This window comes from Diabrotica undecimpunctata, chromosome 2 (assembly GCF_040954645.1).
Source record: "Diabrotica undecimpunctata isolate CICGRU chromosome 2, icDiaUnde3, whole genome shotgun sequence".
In the NCBI taxonomy this organism is placed as follows: domain Eukaryota; kingdom Metazoa; phylum Arthropoda; class Insecta; order Coleoptera; family Chrysomelidae; genus Diabrotica; species Diabrotica undecimpunctata.
In genome coordinates, this window is record NC_092804.1 from 59,890,602 (window position 1) to 59,910,865 (window position 20,264).

Sequence of the window (20,264 nt, forward strand, 5' to 3'; positions counted from 1 at the left end):
AGCAGAGTGGCGCAGTGGAAGCGTGCTGGGCCCATAACCCAGAGGTCCGTGGATCGAAACCACGCTCTGCTAAAGTTTTTTTAAGATTAACGCTTAAATTTAAAATATAGACATTAATAAAAATAAAAAGAAATTTATCATGATTAATGATTTAGTTTACATGTTTGGATTTTCTGAAGTAGTAGTTAGATATCTACTTAGATATAATTAAAAATATGTCCGGATAGTTATTACCTATACTTCCTAACAATTAACATTTATTAAGTATTTTCGAACAAACTAATAGAATTATTATAGAAAAATTAATCCATATTTTAAGAACAAAAAATATAAAAAAGTTAGCAGAGCGTGGTTTCGATCCACGGACCTCTGGGTTATGGGCCCAGCACGCTTCCACTGCGCCACTCTGCTTATAAAAAGCTTGAGATAATTATATTAACTTAATATAGGTTAATACACTTTAGATACAATATTTTAAAAAATTTTCAAAAATATTATAAATTACAGTACGCAATAGAGATGTAAAATCAATGAAAAGTTACGAAAATTATTTTACTTGTTGGAAAGTCTTCAGAAAATTAATACAAAATGCGTCTTATCTCATAAGTCATGAATAATTGGGTACACACGTCATGTTTTTTTTAAATAATAATTAAGTAAATGAAAAAACCGACATTTTTGTTCTTTGGAATATTATGTGAAAAGTTTTTATGTACCTATTTAAATGATGTGCGAAAGATTGACTCAATCGGTATAGTAGTTTTTGCAAAATTCGAATTGTTTTATTGGTTTTCCTCGATTTTTTAAAAAAGCCATTTTCGAATGATCATCCAGGGGCTAGCTAACGAGTAAAACATCCATTTTGATCTTAGTTTCTCCATAATAGTCAACCAGGAAAAAAAGGCATTTAAAGAAATGAAGAATAATAAATCACCAGGGAGAAATTACAGTTGAAATGGTTAAAAACGGCGTAAAAGTTGCAAGAGAAGATTTGCATATCTTAATGAACACAATATAAAGCACAAGAAACATCCAGTAGCTGAAATCAAGCAAACACGTTATTATTATTCAAAAAAAGAGACATATAAGAAATCAAAATTATAGACCGATTATTCTACTGCATGTCATTGGGGAACGCAGGGTATTGACGTACGGCAAGCAAGTTTTAAAATAATAAACCGCCAAAAAACTATAAACAGTGATTCTCAAACATAAATAATATTTGCTACAACATACTTGGGTTAAATTAAAATAAAATAGAAATTAAGAAATGCCTTTTATTTATGTCACACAAGCAGTTTGTTTTTAATTTTACAGTATCTGCTGCTGGCGATACAAACCATTTGTTTATAGATTTAAATAAAATCGAAACATTTTATTTATGTATTGTTCCGTTCAAAAGTTAAGGGGGGAAGGACTTTTAAAAACCGCACTGTATATGTTGGCAGTAACAAAACGTAGAAATATCCGAACATAAAACTAATAAATAAGTTGAAAATAAAAGAAGTCATTGTATTTACTTTCGTGTGTAAGTAATCGTAATTGTACACCATTATATTTAGTTCCTTTTTCTGTCAATCGCTGTCACATTTAGTCTCTGCTTCACTATCATCATCACCATTATTATCGTCACTGTCATCACTATCTCCGTTATTTATATTTATAATAATTGGTTCGATATCATCCAACAAATTGTGGATTTCCCATATTTTTTTTCTGTTGTTATTACGTGGTTTACGTAGTTTTTCCATTTCTCTGGCGTAATGACCTGGTACGCTGCTGTAATTAAATTTCGCATTTCAGCTTCTTTAAAACTCGCGTTGCGTCCAGCTATATACCGTTTCACTTCACTCCAAACCATTTCCATGGGATTGAGTTTACAGTGATAGGGTGACAGAAGCCATTCTTGAATATCTTTGTTAGTGTTGAACTGTTGGGAATTTGTTCTGACTTTCTGCTGTGATAGGAGGCATTGTCCATTACCACAACAGTTTTTTCTGGCAAATTTAGCATTAAGTTATTTTCGAACCAATCTTCGAAGTTCGGTCCATCCATTTTGTCGTGGTAGTCCTAAGTATTTTTCTTTGCCAAAAGAAGCTCTGCTCCATCAACAAATCCACTGGTAGATCCTGCGTGCAATAAAACGAACCGTACACCACGAGCTGTTGGAGCTTTTAATCCTGTTGTCAGACCACGAACAAAAGCATCGCGATGAGATGTAATTGTTTTATCAACCCATTCTTTTTTCATACTTTGCCCGATATTTACCCATGATTCATCCAAATACACTATGTTGTATCCTTCTGCACGGTATTTACGAACTGCATTTAAATAACGATGACGCCACGAGATGATTTCTGGTTTTTCAATCAAAATTGAATTTCTGCCACGTTTTGTAAACACAAAATCCGTATCACTCAGCAAGCAATGTAGCGTGGCCCGTGAAAAGTTGGGCAAAGTTTCTTCGACATTTACAACAGCCAATATGGTGTTTATTGTTGGTGGTATGCTGTCACGAAAAAATTGATGAACTATTCTACGAATTTGGCCTCTGACACCTTCATCGTGCTTGTTGTCACGAGAATTAATAACCTTTCGCTTCTTGGGCATGCTCTTGTAATGGAGATTGTAATCCAGGTGATGAATATTCCTGTCGTATGCGAAATGACACTTTCCTAATTACACTTGATACAGAATCGTTGTTATCCTGATTAAGATAATAATTAATAATATTCATTAGTATCTGCTTCTTTGAAAGTTTCAGAGCTTTTCCACGTTTCCATTGGACAATTTCCTCCATTTTGCGGTAAAAATTCGGCGTCAAATATAACAATAACCAACAACAGAAAATAACAATAATTGCCAACAGCAAATCACAACAACAGCCACCAACAAATAATAACAAAACAGTACATCCAAGATGGTACAAATAATCGTAACTTGAATATGTTTACGCGCCCCGAAGAACAAATAAAGACTAATTAAGGCCCTGGATGTATCAAGCTTTTGAACATATTCTGTACAAGAATTACTCTAATTGCTTCTTAATTACTGGATAACCTAGAAGAAAGTATTTGCAGTTGATATCAACCAAAATTACAAATTCCTTACCCATTATGGCAGTAATTAGCACCGCAGGGACATAAATAACATTTTATATTTGGCAGTTAGTAGATATTACCGGAATTATTTTAAACTTTGAAACAAATGTTTATTTAATGCACATTTTATTATACTACTGCTACTAATAAAAGATAAAAGTTGATAAGTTACTATTAAAAACAAATAATGTATAATATTATGTAAAATTATTAGCAAACGATATTTGTAAATTACATAAAATTGTACGTGAGGACTTGTTTAGAACTCCTGGTTTATTCCGTTTGTTTTGAAAGATAGACAATAGAGAACACCATGGCTCACTGCATAAAACTGACAACGTCTTGGCGAAATTCCCATAAGGTTAGCATTGCATATCTTACCCTGTACAGACTAGTTACTTTGAACTGACCATGTTATAGGTGTAAGGTTTCGTGAGTTAGCTGTCACGGCAAACTTACGTGGTATTCTGCGTTAAAATGTTGTTGCGGGAGGTCGAAGTGTGTTTTTGCCATCGCGGATATAACATTTAACCCTGAAAAATCCAACTACAACTATTGTATTTGATGCAATGGACCCGTCTTAGGAGGTATATGTGTCTAAAGGGCTCATAAATGGGCCCTGTCCCGATCTACCATACTTTAATGCGAATATTTCTGTAGTTTTTTTGTTCAAATAGTATCAAAAGATAGTTATTTAATGACATTAGGTGTTTTCAAAATAATTTTACCATCTGTTTTACCGACAGTATGTCGGCTAAGTCCGTACGCATCTACGGTATTGGCCGCATCCAAATTATCGGTTCACAAATAATGTCAAAATTGCTTCTGTGTGGAAAAATGTCAAAATTTATGAAATAATATGATTTAACACGCAAATTATTGTTGTTAGGCATCGCCACATCAATTAGTGTTGTTTGCCTAGTAAATTTATAACTAGTATAGGAACCAGTCTATTATGTGCTACTGGTTGGTCTGTGACCACAGTGCGGTCCCAGTATAGCTTGTAGTTGTTGTTTTCAAGCATTCTGTCAGGGACGTATTGATGATAAGGAAGATGGTCGGTTTGGAGAAGTCCCAGTTTATTAGCCAGTTCTTGGTGGATAATCTTTCCTACTAGGTCATGGCGTTCTTTATAATCAGTACGGACAAACGCCTAGCAGCCCCCGGTAAGATGTTGGATGGTTTCTTGGGCTGGGCATCCATATCGGCATTTGTCATTTTGGACTTGAAGATCTTTAACAATATATCTCAGGTAATTATTAGTTGCAATAACCTAATCCTGAATAGCAAGTAGGAAACCATCTGTCTCGGGAAACATCTTTCCTGATGGCAACCAATAGTTAGACACTGTATTGTTGACATATTTTTGGCTGATCTCATTGAGATGTCGGCTATACAGAGGTTTACTGATGCAGGTGTGCATTTTTTCTTGCTTAGTCAGGTGATTTATGTACATTTCTTGTTTCTTCAGTTTAAGCGGCTTTGTAAAGTAGATATCTCAGCCTGCGCCTGAGAATAGGTTCTTAAATTCATCAAAACCTGTTTATCCAGTTGCTCACCTATGTCCATAAGTAATGTTGTTCTCTCTATTGCACTGTGTGGATGGTGTTTTTGCGCCTTTGTGAAAAGAGTTCACACTTTTCGCTGAAGACTTTAAATATCCGTTTTTGACCACTTTATAATACCAAATGAGTAGCTAAGCGCGAAGCAGGCCTACGTATTTGATGCCTTAAACAAATTTTTGCTATTAAGATATGACCGATTTAGTTTTCTTAGTCTGTACACAAACTCAGAAGTTAGTTCGGTTTTCATTAGTTTATGGTCCATTTTTAGCGCTTGCTTTATTCCGAGATATATATACATATCATTTTTACCCATTGCATAAATGTTTTTGGCCATCTTGCATATCGAAACTTCCGATTTGAACCTTTGCTCCGACTATATTTAGAACACGGCACTTGTCCAGTTCAAAGTGCATACTGATATTTGAGAATTTTTCCACAGTTTTTAGTATCTAGTCCAAGTGATTTCGAGTGGAAGCCACTAATTTCAATTTATCCATATACAGCAGATGAATAAGCTTCGCCACAATAGTATGTAATATTATTTTTTATGCTAAAACCTGAGTCAGTGGAGTTCAGTAGCTGAGATAGTTGGTTCATCGCTAGGCAGAACCAAAGAGGACTCAACGAGTCCTCGTGGAAAAGGCCCCGGTTAATTGGAATATCTTCAGTTTCGATGTTGTTTTCGCCAGGTATTTGAAGGTGAATTTTAGAAATGACTGAGTCGATAATAAATTTTTCTTTGCAACCCATGGAGTCCTTAGCGCATCGTTTCTGTTGAGGCTCTATGATATTGTTTAGAGTACATTGTTGGTCGATACGCCTGGCTACACAGGATGTGACCAGTTTGTACAAAGTTGGAAGACAAGTAATTGGGCAGTATTAGGTAAGTTATTATTATCCAGATTTAGCCATACGGCTCACACTCCCTCTAAGGGGAAAATTCACTCATCCCAGATACCTACGGTATCAAAAGGATTGAGCTCTGGTGGGACTCTTTCCATGTTATCGAGTCCTAGGTGACTTGGTATGTCGGTGTATCTCCCAAAAATTTTCGTACGCATCTGGACGTCGAAAGTAACACAGCTTTCTGCATAATCTTATATAGATGTTCGTTTAGACCCAGCTTTTTTATGTTTTCTAGGAGGCTCTTCGGGATGACTCCAGTGGTAGAAAGAATAATGGGTATCGTCTGGGTACTTTCCATTCTCCATTGTCTCCTGATTTGTATTTCTAGATCTCTGTACTTGGCGATCTTTTCGTTGTATTTAACACGTAAATTATTGGTGTTGGGTATCGTCACATCAATAAGTGTTGTTTGCCTAGTAATTTTATTAACTAGTATGAGATCGGGTCTATTATGGGCCACTGGTTGGTCTGTAAGCACAGTGCGGTCCCAGTATAGCTTGTAGTTGTCATTTTCAAGCATTCTATCAGGGACGTATTGATAATAAGGAAGATGGTCGGTTTGGAGAAGTCCCAGTTTGTCAGCTAGTTCTTGGTGGATAATCTTTCCTACTGAGTCATGGCGTTCTTTATAATCAGTACCGACAAATGCCTGGCAGCCACCGGTAAGATGTTGGATGGTTTCTTGGGCTTGGCATCCATATCGGCATTTGTCATTTTGGACTTGGGGATCTTTAACAATATATTTCAGGTAATTTTTAGTTGGAATAACCTGATCCTGAATGGCAAGTAGGAAACCCTCAGTCTCGGGAAACATCTTTCCTGATGTCAACCAATAGTTCGACGCTGTATTGTCGACATATTCTTGGCTGATCTCATTGAGATGTCGCCCATGCAGAGGTTTACTCATCCAGGTGCGCATTTTGTCTTGTTTAGTCAGGTGGTTTATGCGCATTTCTTGTTCCCTCAGTTTAAGCGGCGTCGTATCATCTACTGCGCAAATTGCTCGATGTAAAGTAGATGTCTCAGCCTGTACCTGAAAATAAGTTCTTAAATTAGCAATTTGTTTATCCAATTGCTCACCTATATCCATAAGTCCTCTTCCCCCTTGATACCGCGGTAATGTTGTTCTCTCTACTGCACTGCGTGGGTGATGTTTTTGCGCCTTTGTGAGAAGTGTTCTTACTTTCCGCTGAAGATCCTCTATATCTGTTTTTGACCACTTTATAATACCAAATGAGTAGCTCAGCGCGGAACAGGCGTACGTATTTAATGCCTTAAACAAATTTTTACTATTAAGATATGACCGATTTAGTTGTCTTACTCTTCGTACGAACTCCGAAGTTAGTTCAGTTTTCATTTGTTTATGGTCAATTTTCCGCGCTTGTTTTACTCCGAGATATTTGTACATATCATTTTCACCCATTGCCTCGATGTTTTGGCCATCTTGCATATCGAAACCTCCGGGCTGAATCTTTCCTCTGACTATATTTAGTATACGGCACTTGTCTAGTCCAAAATTCATACTGATATCATTTGAGAAATTTTCTACAGTTTTTAGCATCTCATCTAGGTGGTTTCGAGTGGAAGCCATTAATTTTAAATCATCCATATACAACAGATGATTAAGCTTCGCTACAACAGTGTTGTTATTTTTGATGCTAAAACCTGAGTCAGTAGAGTTCAGCAGCTGAGATAGTGGGTTCATTGCTAGGCAGAACCAAAGTGGACTCAACGAGTCCCCCTGGAAAAGCCCCCGGTTAATAGGGATATTTTCAGTTTCGATATTAATTTCACCCGGTATTTGAAGGTGAATTTTAGTCTTCCACTCTGCCATTATATTCTTTAAAAAGGTCACGAGATTATCATCGACTTTATATATTCTTAATATATCTACCAGCCATTCATGCGGCACTGAATCAAAAGCCTTCTTGTAGTCAATGAAGGCAGTAAACAGGTTTCTTTTTTTGGTGTATGCCTGGTTAGAAATGACTGAGTCGATAATAAGTTGTTCTTTGCAGCCCATGGAGCCCTTAGCGCATCCTTTCTGTTGAGGCTCTATGATATTGTTCAGAGCACAATGTTGGTAGATACGCCGGGCCACACAGGATGTGACCAATTTGTACAAAGTTGGAAGACAAGTAATTGGGCGGTACTTTGCTGGATCTTGGGTATTACTTTGATCCTTCGGTATTAGATAAGTGGTTCCCTGAGTAAGAAATGATGGTATTTCCTGTGAATTAGAAATAATATTATTAATAAATACTGTTAAAAGCTCATGAACACTCCAAAACTTCTTTAGCCAGAAGTTTTGAACTCCGTCTGGTCCAGGAGATTTCCAGTTATGAAGCTCTTTGATAATGTTCGAGACTTCTTCAGTGGTGAAAGGTTCATAAGGAATATTACTGTAGTGTTGACAGTTGTTCGTCGTTTGTTCAATCCATCCAGCATTGTTATTATGAGTAGCTGGCGTCGAAAGTTGGTTTCCCCAAAACTCATGAATTTCTTCTTGGCTTGGGTAGGATTTATTATTTGCATTTTCTACAGTGGAATTAAGTTTCCTATAGAAAGCCTTCTCTGCTTGCTCAAAAAGTATGTTGTCGCATTTCCGGTGGTTACTAACCTTGTACCTCCTCAGGCGGCCTGAGTAAACAGATAGTTTTTGTTTTAATGTGTCCAGGCATTGTTGAGGTGTGTTGTTTTCTGGATCATGTCGTGAGTGTCTTAGAGTGTTAAACAATATTTCTTCAGCTCTTTTGATGATTTTTCTACTTCTTACTCCTCTTATGTATTCTGTTATTTGTCCAATGTCCCTACGCAGTAATTCAATCTTCCCCAGCAGTCGTTTTTCCCAGGGTGCTATTCTGTTACCAGTCCTTCCGATGTTGGTACCCCGTCGTGTTCTGATCTTAATGCCCATAACATTAGCAATTGCTGTTGCTGCACAGTAAATCAGCATATGCAAATATTCTAATGTGTGGGCATCTGTGATATAATTGGGTAGGACTTCAGTATTCACAATTTGTAACAGCGCTCCTAGTTTCTTAGAAGAGTTTATTTTTGGTAGCGGTGGTCTGCTAAGTGGGTTTGTTTCACTAAACTCTTGTACAGCGCGTGCCATCTCGTTTACCAGACTATCGTGCAACTCGTTATTGTCCTGCTGTGTATTATTAGGTTGAGTTTCTTGTACGAGAAGCTCAGGAATCTGCTCGTTGGGGACTTCATTAGGGACTTATTATTATTATTATTATCCAGATTTAGCCATACGGCTCACACTCCCTCTAAGGGGAAAATTCACTCATCCCAGATACCTACGGTATCAAAAGGATTGAGCTCTGGTGGGACTCTTTCCATGTTATCGAGTCCTAGGTGACTTGGTACATCGGTGTATCTCCCAAAAATTTTCGAACGCATCTGGACGTCGAAAGTAGCACAGCTTTCTGCATGATCTTATATAGATGTTCATTTAGACCCAGCTTTCTTATGTTTTCTAGAAGGTTCTTCGGGATGACTCCAGTGGTAGAAAGAATAATAGGTATCGTCTGGGTACTTTCCATTCTCCATTGTCTCCTTATTTGTATTTCCAGATCTCTGTACTTGGCGATCTTTTCGTTGTACTTAACACGCAGATTATTGTTGTTAGGTATCGCCACATCGATTAGTGTTGTTTGTCTTGTAAGTTTATTAACTAGCACGAGATCTGGTCTGTTATGTGCTACAGTTTGGTCTGTGAGCACAGTGCGATCCCAGTATAGCTTGTAGTTGTCATTCTCAAGCATACTCTCAGGAACGTATTGATAATATGGGAGATGGTTTGTTTGTAGAAGTCCCAGTTTAAAAGCTATCTCTTGATGGAGGATCTTTCCTACTGAGTCATGCCGTTCCTTATAGTCAGTTGCAGCAAATGCCTGGCAGCCCCCGGTAAGATGTTGGATGGTTTCTTGGGCTTGACATCCATATCGGCATTTGTCGTTTTGGACCTGAGGGTCTTTGACGATATATTTCAGGTAATTTTTTGTTGGTATAACCTGATCCTGAATGGCCAGTAGTGAACCTTCTGTTTCAGGGAACATCTTTCCTGATGTCAGCCAATAGTTCGACGCTATATTGTCGACATGGTCTTGACTGACCTCATGGGGATGTCGCCCGTGCAGAGGTTTACCCATCCAGGTGCGCATTTTTTCGTCCTTAGTAAGATGGTTTATGCGCATTTCTGGTTCCCTCAGTTTGATCGGTGTTGTATCATCTACTGCGCAAATCGCGCGATGTAGAGTAGATGTCTCAGCCTGCACCTGAAAATAAGTTCTTAAATTAGTAATTTGTTTTTCTAGTTGCTCACTTATATCCATAAGTCCTCGTCCTCCTAAATACCGCGGTAATGTCGTTCTTTCTACTGCACTTCGAGGATGGTGTTTTTGTGCCTTTGTGAGGTGTGTTCGTACTTTTCGCTGAAGATTTTCTATATCGGTTTTTGTCCACTTAACAATACCAAATGAGTAGCTAAGCGCGGAACATGCGTAGGTGTTTAGTGCCTTAAACAAATTTTTACTGTTAAGATGTGAACGAAGCAGCTGTTTTACCCTTCGTATAAACTCAGTAGTTATCTCAGTTTTCATTTGCTTATGGTCAATCTTCCGAGCTTGCTTTATTCCGAGGTATTTATACATATCATTTTCACCCATGGCCTCGATGTTCTGGCCGTTTTGCATATCGAATCCGCCGGGCTGAACCTTTCCTTTGATTATATTTAAGACACGGCACTTGTCAAGACCGAAGTGCATACTAATATCATTAGAGAAATTTTCTACTGTTTTTAGCATCTGATCCAGGTGGCTTCGAGTGGAAGCTAGTAGTTTTAAATCATCCATATACAATAGATGATTAAGCTTTGCAACAACAGTGGTGTTATTTTTGATGCTAAAACCTGTGTTAGTTGAGTTCAGTATCTGGGATAGGGGGTTCATCGCTAGACAAAACCACAGTGGGCTCAACGAATCTCCTTGAAATAGGCCCCGGTTGATTGCAATATTTTCAGTTTCGATATTGTTTTCACCAGGTATTTTGAGGTGAATTTTTGTCTTCCAATCTGACATTATATGTTTTAAAAAGGTCACTATGTTATCATCGACTTTATATATTTTTAATATATCTATAAGCCATTCATGTGGCACTGAATCAAACGCTTTCTTGTAGTCGATAAAAGCAGTAAAGAGATTCCGTTTTTTGCTATATGCTTGGTTAGAAATGACAGAGTCGATGATAAGTTGTTCTTTGCAGCCCATGGAACCCTTAGCGCATCCTTTCTGTTGTGGCTCTATGATATTGTTTAGAGCACAGTGTTGGTTGATACGCCGGGCTACACAGGATGTGACCAATTTATACAGAGTTGGAAGACAAGTAATTGGGCGGTACTTGGTTGGATCTTGGGTGTTATTTTGATCTTTGGGAATTAAATAAGTTGTTCCCTGGGTTAGGAAAGATGGTATTTCCTGCGGATTAGAAATAGTGTTATTAATTACTGCTGATAGGCACTCATGAATACTCCAGAACTTTTTAAGCCAGAAGTTCTGAACGCCATCTGGTCCAGGAGATTTCCAGTTATGAAGCTCTTTGATAATATTTGAAACTTCTTCAGTAGTGAAGGGTTCGTAGGGAGCAGTAACGTAGTGTTGGCAGTTGTGCGCCGTATCTTCGATCCATCCAGCATTGGTGTTAAGAGCGGCTGGTGTGGAAAGTTGATTTCCCCAAAACTCATGGATTTCTTCTCGGCTTGGGTAAGATTTATTGGCACTTTCTGCAGTAGAATTGAGTTTCCGATAGAACGCCTTCTCGGCATTTTCAAAAAGCGTATTGTCACATTTTCGTTTGTTACTAATTTTGTATCTCCTTAGTCGGCCTGAGTAAACGGAAAGCTTTTGTTTTAATGTATCCAGGCACTGTTGTGCTGTGTTGTTTTCTGGATTATATTGTGAGTGTCTTGCGGTGGTTAGCATTATTTCTTCAGCTCTTCTGATTACTTTTCTACTTGTTGTTCCTCGAACATATTCCGTGATTTGACCAATGTCCCTACGTAATGATTCAATTTTCGTTAGCAGCCGTTTTTCCCAAGGTGCAACTCTGTTATCTGCCCCTCCGATATTAGTACCCCGTCGTGTTCTGGTCTTAATGCCCATAACATTAGCAATTGCTGTTGCTGCACAGTAAATCAGCGTGTGCATATATTCCAATGTATGGGCTTCTACGACATAATTGGGCAGAACTTCAGTGTTCACAATTTGTAACAGCACTCCTAGTTTCTTACAAGAGTTTACTCTTGGTAGCGGTGGTCTGCTAAGTGGGTTTGTTCCATTAAACTCTTGTACGGCGCGTGCCATTTCGTTAACTAGGCTATCGCGCAACTCGTTCTCCTGCTGTGTATTATCAGGTTGAGTTTCTTGTTCTTGTATGACAACCTCAGGAATTGGCTCTTGTATTTCGTTAAGGGCTTGATTTCCAACTACCTCTTGATTATGAATCTCCCGTTCGACTTCGCTTCTGATGTTATTGCGTCTAGTCTCTGGGATCAGATTATTTCTGATAATTACCCGGTATTGATCTGCTACTCGTTGTTCAGATACTTGGATTTCTGGGTACTCTCTGCAAAATTCGGCATACAGATTTATTATTATCCAGATTTAGCCATACGGCTCACACTCCCTCTAAGGGGAAAATTCACTCATCCCAGATACCTACGGTATCAAAAGGATTGAGCTCTGGTGGGACTCTTTCCATGTTATCGAGTCCTAGGTGACTTGGTACATCGGTGTATCTCCCAAAAATTTTCGAACGCATCTGGACGTCGAAAGTAACACAGCTTTCTGCATGATCTTATATAGATGTTCATTTAGACCCAGCTTTCTTATGTTTTCTAGAAGGTTCTTCGGGATGACTCCAGTGGTAGACAGAATAATAGGTATCGTCTGGGTACTTTCCATTCTCCATTGTCTCCTTATTTGTATTTCCAGATCTCTGTACTTGGCGATCTTTTCGTTGTACTTAACACGCAGATTATTGTTGTTAGGTATCGCCACATCGATTAGTGTTGTTTGTCTTGTAAGTTTATTAACTAGCACGAGATCTGGTCTGTTATGTGCTACAGTTTGGTCTGTGAGCACAGTGCGATCCCAGTATAGCTTGTAGTTGTCATTCTCAAGCATACTCTCAGGAACGTATTGATAATATGGGAGATGGTTTGTTTGTAGAAGTCCCAGTTTAAAAGCTATCTCTTGATGGAGGATCTTTCCTACTGAGTCATGCCGTTCCTTATAGTCAGTTGCAGCAAATGCCTGGCAGCCCCCGGTAAGATGTTGGATGGTTTCTTGGGCTTGACATCCATATCGGCATTTGTCGTTTTGGACCTGAGGGTCTTTGACGATATATTTCAGGTAATTTTTTGTTGGTATAACCTGATCCTGAATGGCCAGTAGTGAACCTTCTGTTTCAGGGAACATCTTTCCTGATGTCAGCCAATAGTTCGACGCTATATTGTCGACATGGTCTTGACTGACCTCATGGGGATGTCGCCCGTGCAGAGGTTTACCCATCCAGGTGCGCATTTTTTCGTCCTTAGTAAGATGGTTTATGCGCATTTCTGGTTCCCTCAGTTTGATCGGTGTTGTATCATCTACTGCGCAAATCGCGCGATGTAGAGTAGATGTCTCAGCCTGCACCTGAAAATAAGTTCTTAAATTAGTAATTTGTTTTTCTAGTTGCTCACTTATATCCATAAGTCCTCGTCCACCTAAATACCGCGGTAATGTCGTTCTTTCTACTGCACTTCGAGGATGGTGTTTTTGTGCCTTTGTGAGGTGTGTTCGTACTTTTCGCTGAAGGTTTTCTATATCGGTTTTTGTCCACTTAACAATACCAAATGAGTAGCTAAGCGCGGAACATGCGTAGGTGTTTAGTGCCTTAAACAAATTTTTACTGTTAAGATGTGAACGAAGCAGCTGTTTTACCCTTCGTATAAACTCAGTAGTTATCTCAGTTTTCATTTGCTTATGGTCAATCTTCCGCGCTTGCTTTATTCCGAGGTATTTATACATATCATTTTCACCCATGGCCTCGATGTTCTGGCCGTTTTGCATATCGAATCCGCCGGGCTGAACCTTTCCTTTGATTATATTTAAGACACGGCACTTGTCAAGACCGAAGTGCATACTAATATCATTAGAGAAATTTTCTACTGTTTTTAGCATCTGATCCAGGTGGCTTCGAGTGGAAGCTAGTAGTTTTAAATCATCCATATACAATAGATGATTAAGCTTTGCAACAACAGTGGTGTTGTTTTTGATGCTAAAACCTGTGTTAGTTGAGTTCAGTATCTGGGATAGGGGGTTCATCGCTAGACAAAACCACAGTGGGCTCAACGAATCTCCTTGAAATAGGCCCCGGTTGATTGCAATATTTTCAGTTTCGATATTGTTTTCACCAGGTATTTTGAGGTGAATTTTTGTCTTCCAATCTGACATTATATGTTTTAAAAAGGTCACTATGTTATCATCGACTTTATATATTTTTAATATATCTATAAGCCATTCATGTGGCACTGAATCAAACGCTTTCTTGTAGTCGATGAAAGCAGTAAAGAGATTCCGTTTTTTGCTATATGCTTGGTTAGAAATGACAGAGTCGATGATAAGTTGTTCTTTGCAGCCCATGGAACCCTTAGCGCATCCTTTCTGTTGTGGCTCTATGATATTGTTTAGAGCACAGTGTTGGTTGATACGCCGGGCTACACAGGATGTGACCAATTTATACAGAGTTGGAAGACAAGTAATTGGGCGGTACTTGGTTGGATCTTGGGTGTTATTTTGATCTTTGGGAATTAAATAAGTTGTTCCCTGGGTTAGGAAAGATGGTATTTCCTGCGGATTAGAAATAGTGTTATTAATTACTGCTGATAGGCACTCATGAATACTCCAGAACTTTTTAAGCCAGAAGTTCTGAACGCCATCTGGTCCAGGAGATTTCCAGTTATGAAGCTCTTTGATAATATTTGAAACTTCTTCAGTGGTGAAGGGTTCGTAGGGAGCAGTAACGTAGTGTTGGCAGTTGTGCGCCGTATCTTCGATCCATCCAGCATTGGTGTTAAGAGCGGCTGGTGTGGAAAGTTGATTTCCCCAAAACTCATGGATTTCTTCTCGGCTTGGGTAAGATTTATTGGCACTTTCTGCAGTAGAATTGAGTTTCCGATAGAACGCCTTCTCGGCATTTTCAAAAAGCGTATTGTCACATTTTCGTTTGTTACTAATTTTGTATCTCCTTAGTCGGCCTGAGTAAACGGAAAGCTTTTGTTTTAATGTATCCAGGCACTGTTGTGCTGTGTTGTTTTCTGGATTATATTGTGAGTGTCTTGCGTTGGTTAGCATTATTTCTTCAGCTCTTCTGATTACTTTTCTACTTGTTGTTCCTCGAACATATTCCGTGATTTGACCAATGTCCCTACGTAATGATTCAATTTTCGTTAGCAGCCGTTTTTCCCAAGGTGCAACTCTGTTATCTGCCCCTCCGATATTAGTACCCCGTCGTGTTCTGGTCTTAATGCCCATAACATTAGCAATTGCTGTTGCTGCACAGTAAATCAGCGTGTGCATATGTTCCAATGTATGGGCTTCTACGACATAATTGGGCAGAACTTCAGTGTTCACAATTTGTAACAGCACTCCTAGTTTCTTACAAGAGTTTACTCTTGGTAGCGGTGGTCTGCTAAGTGGGTTTGTTCCATTAAACTCTTGTACGGCGCGTGCCATTTCGTTAACTAGGCTATCGCGTAACTCGTTCTCCTGCTGTGTATTATCAGGTTGAGTTTCTTGTTCTTGTATGACAACCTCAGGAATTGGCTCTTGTATTTCGTTAAGGGCTTGATTTCCAACTACCTCTTGATTATGAATCTCCCGTTCGACTTCGCTTCTGATGTTATTGCGTCTAGTCTCTGGGATCAGATTATTTCTGATAATGACCCGGTATTGATCTGCTACTCGTTGTTCAGATACTTGGATTTCTGGGTACTCTCTGCAAAATTCGGCATACAGATTTTGTCGATAGCCGATCGTTTCTTGACCGAGGTTTGTCACCTTATAATAAAAGCGCAAAATATTTTCATTCATGGACACAGTCCATTTCATGCGCTGCCTCGGTCGTCCCGCTTGAGTGAGCGCCGGCTGATGTTCCAGCGCAGCACCTTCAGCGAGCGGAGCTCTTGTTGTTGTTTGGCTCGCTTGTGGTTGTTGTTCTTGTTGGGCTGTAGCTGATTGTATGACAGGGGCCCGCCTCCTCAACACCCTGCCACCGACGTCCCGCATGCTGTCACGTCCAGCGCCGGCTCCAGACGTGCCCTGGCGATCCCCAGGCAGCGACCCTAAACATAAATTATTATACTCCATTATCATGGGTGTGCATTTTATACCTACTGCCAGGTGTCAGTTTTTGTTCCACGGCAGGTATCCCTGCTACCCTCTGGGTATCTGCGCTACGAATACCCAGAGAGCATCCCCCATTCGCAGGGGGCCGCGCCTGATAGAAGAACTGACAAAAAACTCCCACAGGTTATTATTATTATTATTATTATTATTATATATACAAATATATATATATATATATATATATATATATATATGTATCTATATATATATATATATATATATATATTTATATATATATATATATATATATATATATATATATATATATATATGTATATATATATGTATATATATATATATATATATATATATATATATATATATATATATATATATATATATATATTCAGGGATTCTACAGTATTCACAGCCTTCTTTCGCTCAACCGTTTCCATCTCTCTCTGTTGTCCCATTCTCCATCGTTTAGGCCTCTCTTACTCATGGCGTCGTCTACTTCGTTCCTCCAGGATTTTCGGGGTCGTCCTCTTTTCCTCCTTCCTATGGGGCTCCATTCGGTTTTTCTCTTTATCCATCTGCTTATCAGTTTCTTCATCATGTAGCTGAGGTCGTCTTGGTCTTGTGCAATCACTACTTGATCGTCTGCAAAGCTTAACTTATTATTATTATTCTTATTTAATTACGAAATTCTTCTCTTAACACCCTACGAAACTAACTTGATGATTTTTTTTTTAAATTAATTTTGTTTCCATGCATTAAAGTGTCCATTTAATTTTTTTTTATAAAACTATTTTTAAGACTTTTGAATATTACTTATACGTCTATATAATTAAATTTAAAAATAAAAATAACTATAGCAGAGCGTGGTTTCGATCCACGGACCTCTGGGTTATGGGCCCAGCACGCTTCCACTGCGCCACTCTGCTGTTGGCGTTTCGTTGCCAGTTGACTGATCGCTCCCATGGTGCCTATCAATAATCTTAATACAGGATCGTATTTAAACTTATGAATATTCAAATTTTCACAGCCACATTTGAACCCATATTTGATATAACCATCATTATACTTTTCTTTGCTGAGCTCATCTTGACTACAATAACTTCTCTCACTCAAATTAACGAAATCAATGAAAGTTAACAACGGCAATTAAAATTTCACAACACCTCTTCTTCTTCTTCCTATGCCGTCCCCATTAAGGATTGGCGACCACATTTCTAAAAGTTTCTCTGTCTTTTGCAACGTGGAATAATTCGTCTACAGTCATATTTGTCCAGTCTCGAATATTTCGCAGCCATGACTTCCTCGTACTATCTATTCACTTTTTGTCATCGACTCTACCCTGCATGATGACCTGCAGAAGACTATATTTATCATTCCTCAATATATGTCCAAGGTATGCAGTCTTGCGTACTTTTATTGTTCTCAACAATTTTTTTTCTCGACCCATCCTTCTCAGCACTTCCTCATTGGTGACCCTGGCAGTCCATGGAATTCTCAATAGTTGGGACCAGACGTAACATTCACAACATGTACGCTTTTATAATGCAAAAGTACGTGCAGGCTAGGCCACCGGCTAGGCCTAGGTATCCTGTCACAATTGATTAGCTGCGGTTAGCTGGCCTGCGTCTGGTGGGGGGGGGGGGGGTAAGGAGGGAGGCAAGTGCTAGGAAATGCTCGGTTGTCAAATGCGCCCTATTGTCACATTGAACGGCTCACATTCAGGTACGATGATGTTCAGATGAGGTACGATCCTCAATACGGAAATCTCTCCGTCCCGGTTGGTTCTGTGCAGATCCACGGTAATGCTCAATACGCAATACCGATGGGTTCCGCTTGATTAGGGACAGAGTATGATCCTCAATACGGAACTATCTCTGTCCAGAATGTCTCGCTGGTTCAGTACACCGGCGAGTCAGGGAGCCTAGAGCGCTAGCTGCAAGACTGTCTAATTCCGCTATTCACACGCCTTAAATAGCCGTCCTGAATCCCACTATGACTTCACGTTGTAGAAGTGGATGCGCAAATATTGACACTCCCACGGTTCGAACTGTTAAACGATCATGGCATCGTTACACGATTTCAAATTTATGTGTAAAGTAAGATGTTACAGTGGCTTGTTTTAATTTTCTAAATATCATGGTTAATTTGAATTTTAGAAAGACTACCTAAATTTAATTTAATTTTTGACTTTGTCTCGCGCCCCCCTGACATGTCCACGCTCCCCAGGGGGGGCGCGCCTTCCAGTTTGGGAACACTTGCTCTAATACGATACTGTATTAAAATTGCTAGCATGCGAGCGTTCAGTCAACTGGCAACGGAACAATCACAGCAGAGTGGCGCAGTGGAAGCGTGCTGGGCCCATAACCCAGAGGTCCGTGGATCGAAACCACGCTCTGCTATAATTTTTGTTTTTAATTTTAATTTATATACCTACAGAATCAAATTATAAAATTCATTTTGTATAAAAAATTTTTATAAGATAAAATACTAAATACTAAATACTAAATAGTGCAAGAGAACAAAGACATTTTCTTAATTCCTTATATACATATTTCTTTAAAAATATGTATATAAGTAATTAAAGTGACGGAAGTCTATAATATATTTAAAACTATTTAGGAATATATAGTATGTCCCTATAAACAAAACGCTGGAGATAATCCCAAAACAAGACATGCAAATAATCTGAAGAACGCAAAAATTGGCAAAGAACATAAGTGTGACAAATGGTACAACACTGCCTTCACGATATCTAAAACGATAGTGAACAAAGCCTCGTAGAGCTCATAGCATCGGCTAACAATATGCTTGTAAAGTCTATTATGTTCCAACATAAAAACATTTATAAACATACTTGGATTTCTAATGACTATTCCACACGGAACCAAATTGACCACGTAATTGTCGATGCTAGACATGGACATTATGTTCTGGATTGTAAGATGTCTAAGGATAATAGATGAAGATATATACCATTAACTAGTGAGAACAAAAATCAGGTTGAGAATATCATCACAGAAATTTAAAAACGAAAGAAGCATTGGGACATTGGAACATCGAGAAAATGTAAAATAATGAAATCTAACAAAATTATGTACAGGAAGTGAAACAACATCTAAATATAGTAGACCAGAGCCATGGTGTCGAAAGGCTATGGCAACAAATGGAAAAATCAATTACAGAGACAGCAGAACTAATAATAGGAAACAGAAACAGATTCTTTGATAAAGAATGCCAAGAAAAAATATAAGATAGATAAAAAAAATCGAAACATTATGCTTCAACACGGAACAACAGAAAGTTAAGAAAACTGTACATCTCGACGAGAAACAAGAAAAACAATTAGAGAGAAAAAAAATGAAATGAGAACAATAACAATATAAAGAAATGGAAAGAAATATGCAACAGTCAAATAGTCGAGCATTTTACAAATCGGTCCCAAACGAAAAGAGAGGCTTGTAGTATCTAAAAAGCTAGTATATCAAATTAGTTGTCACATTGTCACCAGAATTGGTTTAGTTTTCACTTTGTGTATGCAATGTAACCAAACTTTTTCCAATGCAAAGTATCATATTGACTCTTTTGTAGATCGCGTACTGCTGTATTTTTAGTAGAAATTAGATTTAAAATTACCATCGGTGGAACCGGTAAGAGATAGACGGCGCGTCCCAGGTGGCCGATAGGACAGTGTGCTCACCGGTTCATTTAATGGATCGTCGGATAGGTGGAACCACTCGCGGACCATCAAGTCGGATAGACAGAATTTTCAGCTGAAGTGAAAGCCATCTGTATAAGAGAAAGACACTCTGAGAATAAACTCTATTCCTTAAGGTAAGGGGTCGAGTATTGGGCCATCCTCATTATTCATAAAAAAATAAAATGTTAAAAAACCTAATCAAAGCCTATGAAAGGAATGAATTATTGATCAAACGGAAAGGAAAATTGCAAAGAGGAAGGATAATGGCATATGTTACATGGAAGGCACAATGCCTATCTAAGAAAATAACTGAAGTTACACATGATATAAAAAAGTAAATGTGGACAAAGCTGTAACAACTTAAACAAAAAGACAGGGGTCTGAAAACTTAGGATATCATGACCATTTCTTTAGTGGTATGCCAAAATATCAATGAAGGTAACAAGTGTCAATACTGATCCGGAAAAAAACTAAGAAAATATGCTGCTATCAACAAGTCCTCGTAGACACTTCGTCTCAGGACTAGCAACTTCCAGTAGAGTCTTACGTTGCCATGTTATCTATTTCTGTTGTAACT

At 38.5% G+C, this 20,264-nt stretch overlaps 4 non-coding genes across 4 annotated transcripts; 2 read left to right on the forward strand and 2 right to left on the reverse strand.

Annotated features, from left to right (window-relative positions):
* TRNAM-CAU (transfer RNA methionine (anticodon CAU)) lies at positions 1 to 72 on the forward strand. Its single transcript has one exon. It is a non-coding gene; the product is annotated as a tRNA-Met (tRNA).
* A 267-nt stretch (positions 73 to 339) lies between these two features.
* On the reverse strand, positions 340 to 411 carry TRNAM-CAU (transfer RNA methionine (anticodon CAU)). Its single transcript has one exon. It is a non-coding gene; the product is annotated as a tRNA-Met (tRNA).
* A 16,433-nt stretch (positions 412 to 16,844) lies between these two features.
* Positions 16,845 to 16,916, reverse strand: TRNAM-CAU (transfer RNA methionine (anticodon CAU)). Its single transcript has one exon. It is a non-coding gene; the product is annotated as a tRNA-Met (tRNA).
* Positions 16,917 to 18,317: 1,401 nt separating this feature from the next.
* TRNAM-CAU (transfer RNA methionine (anticodon CAU)) lies at positions 18,318 to 18,389 on the forward strand. Its single transcript has one exon. It is a non-coding gene; the product is annotated as a tRNA-Met (tRNA).
* The last annotated feature ends 1,875 nt before the right edge of the window (positions 18,390 to 20,264 follow it).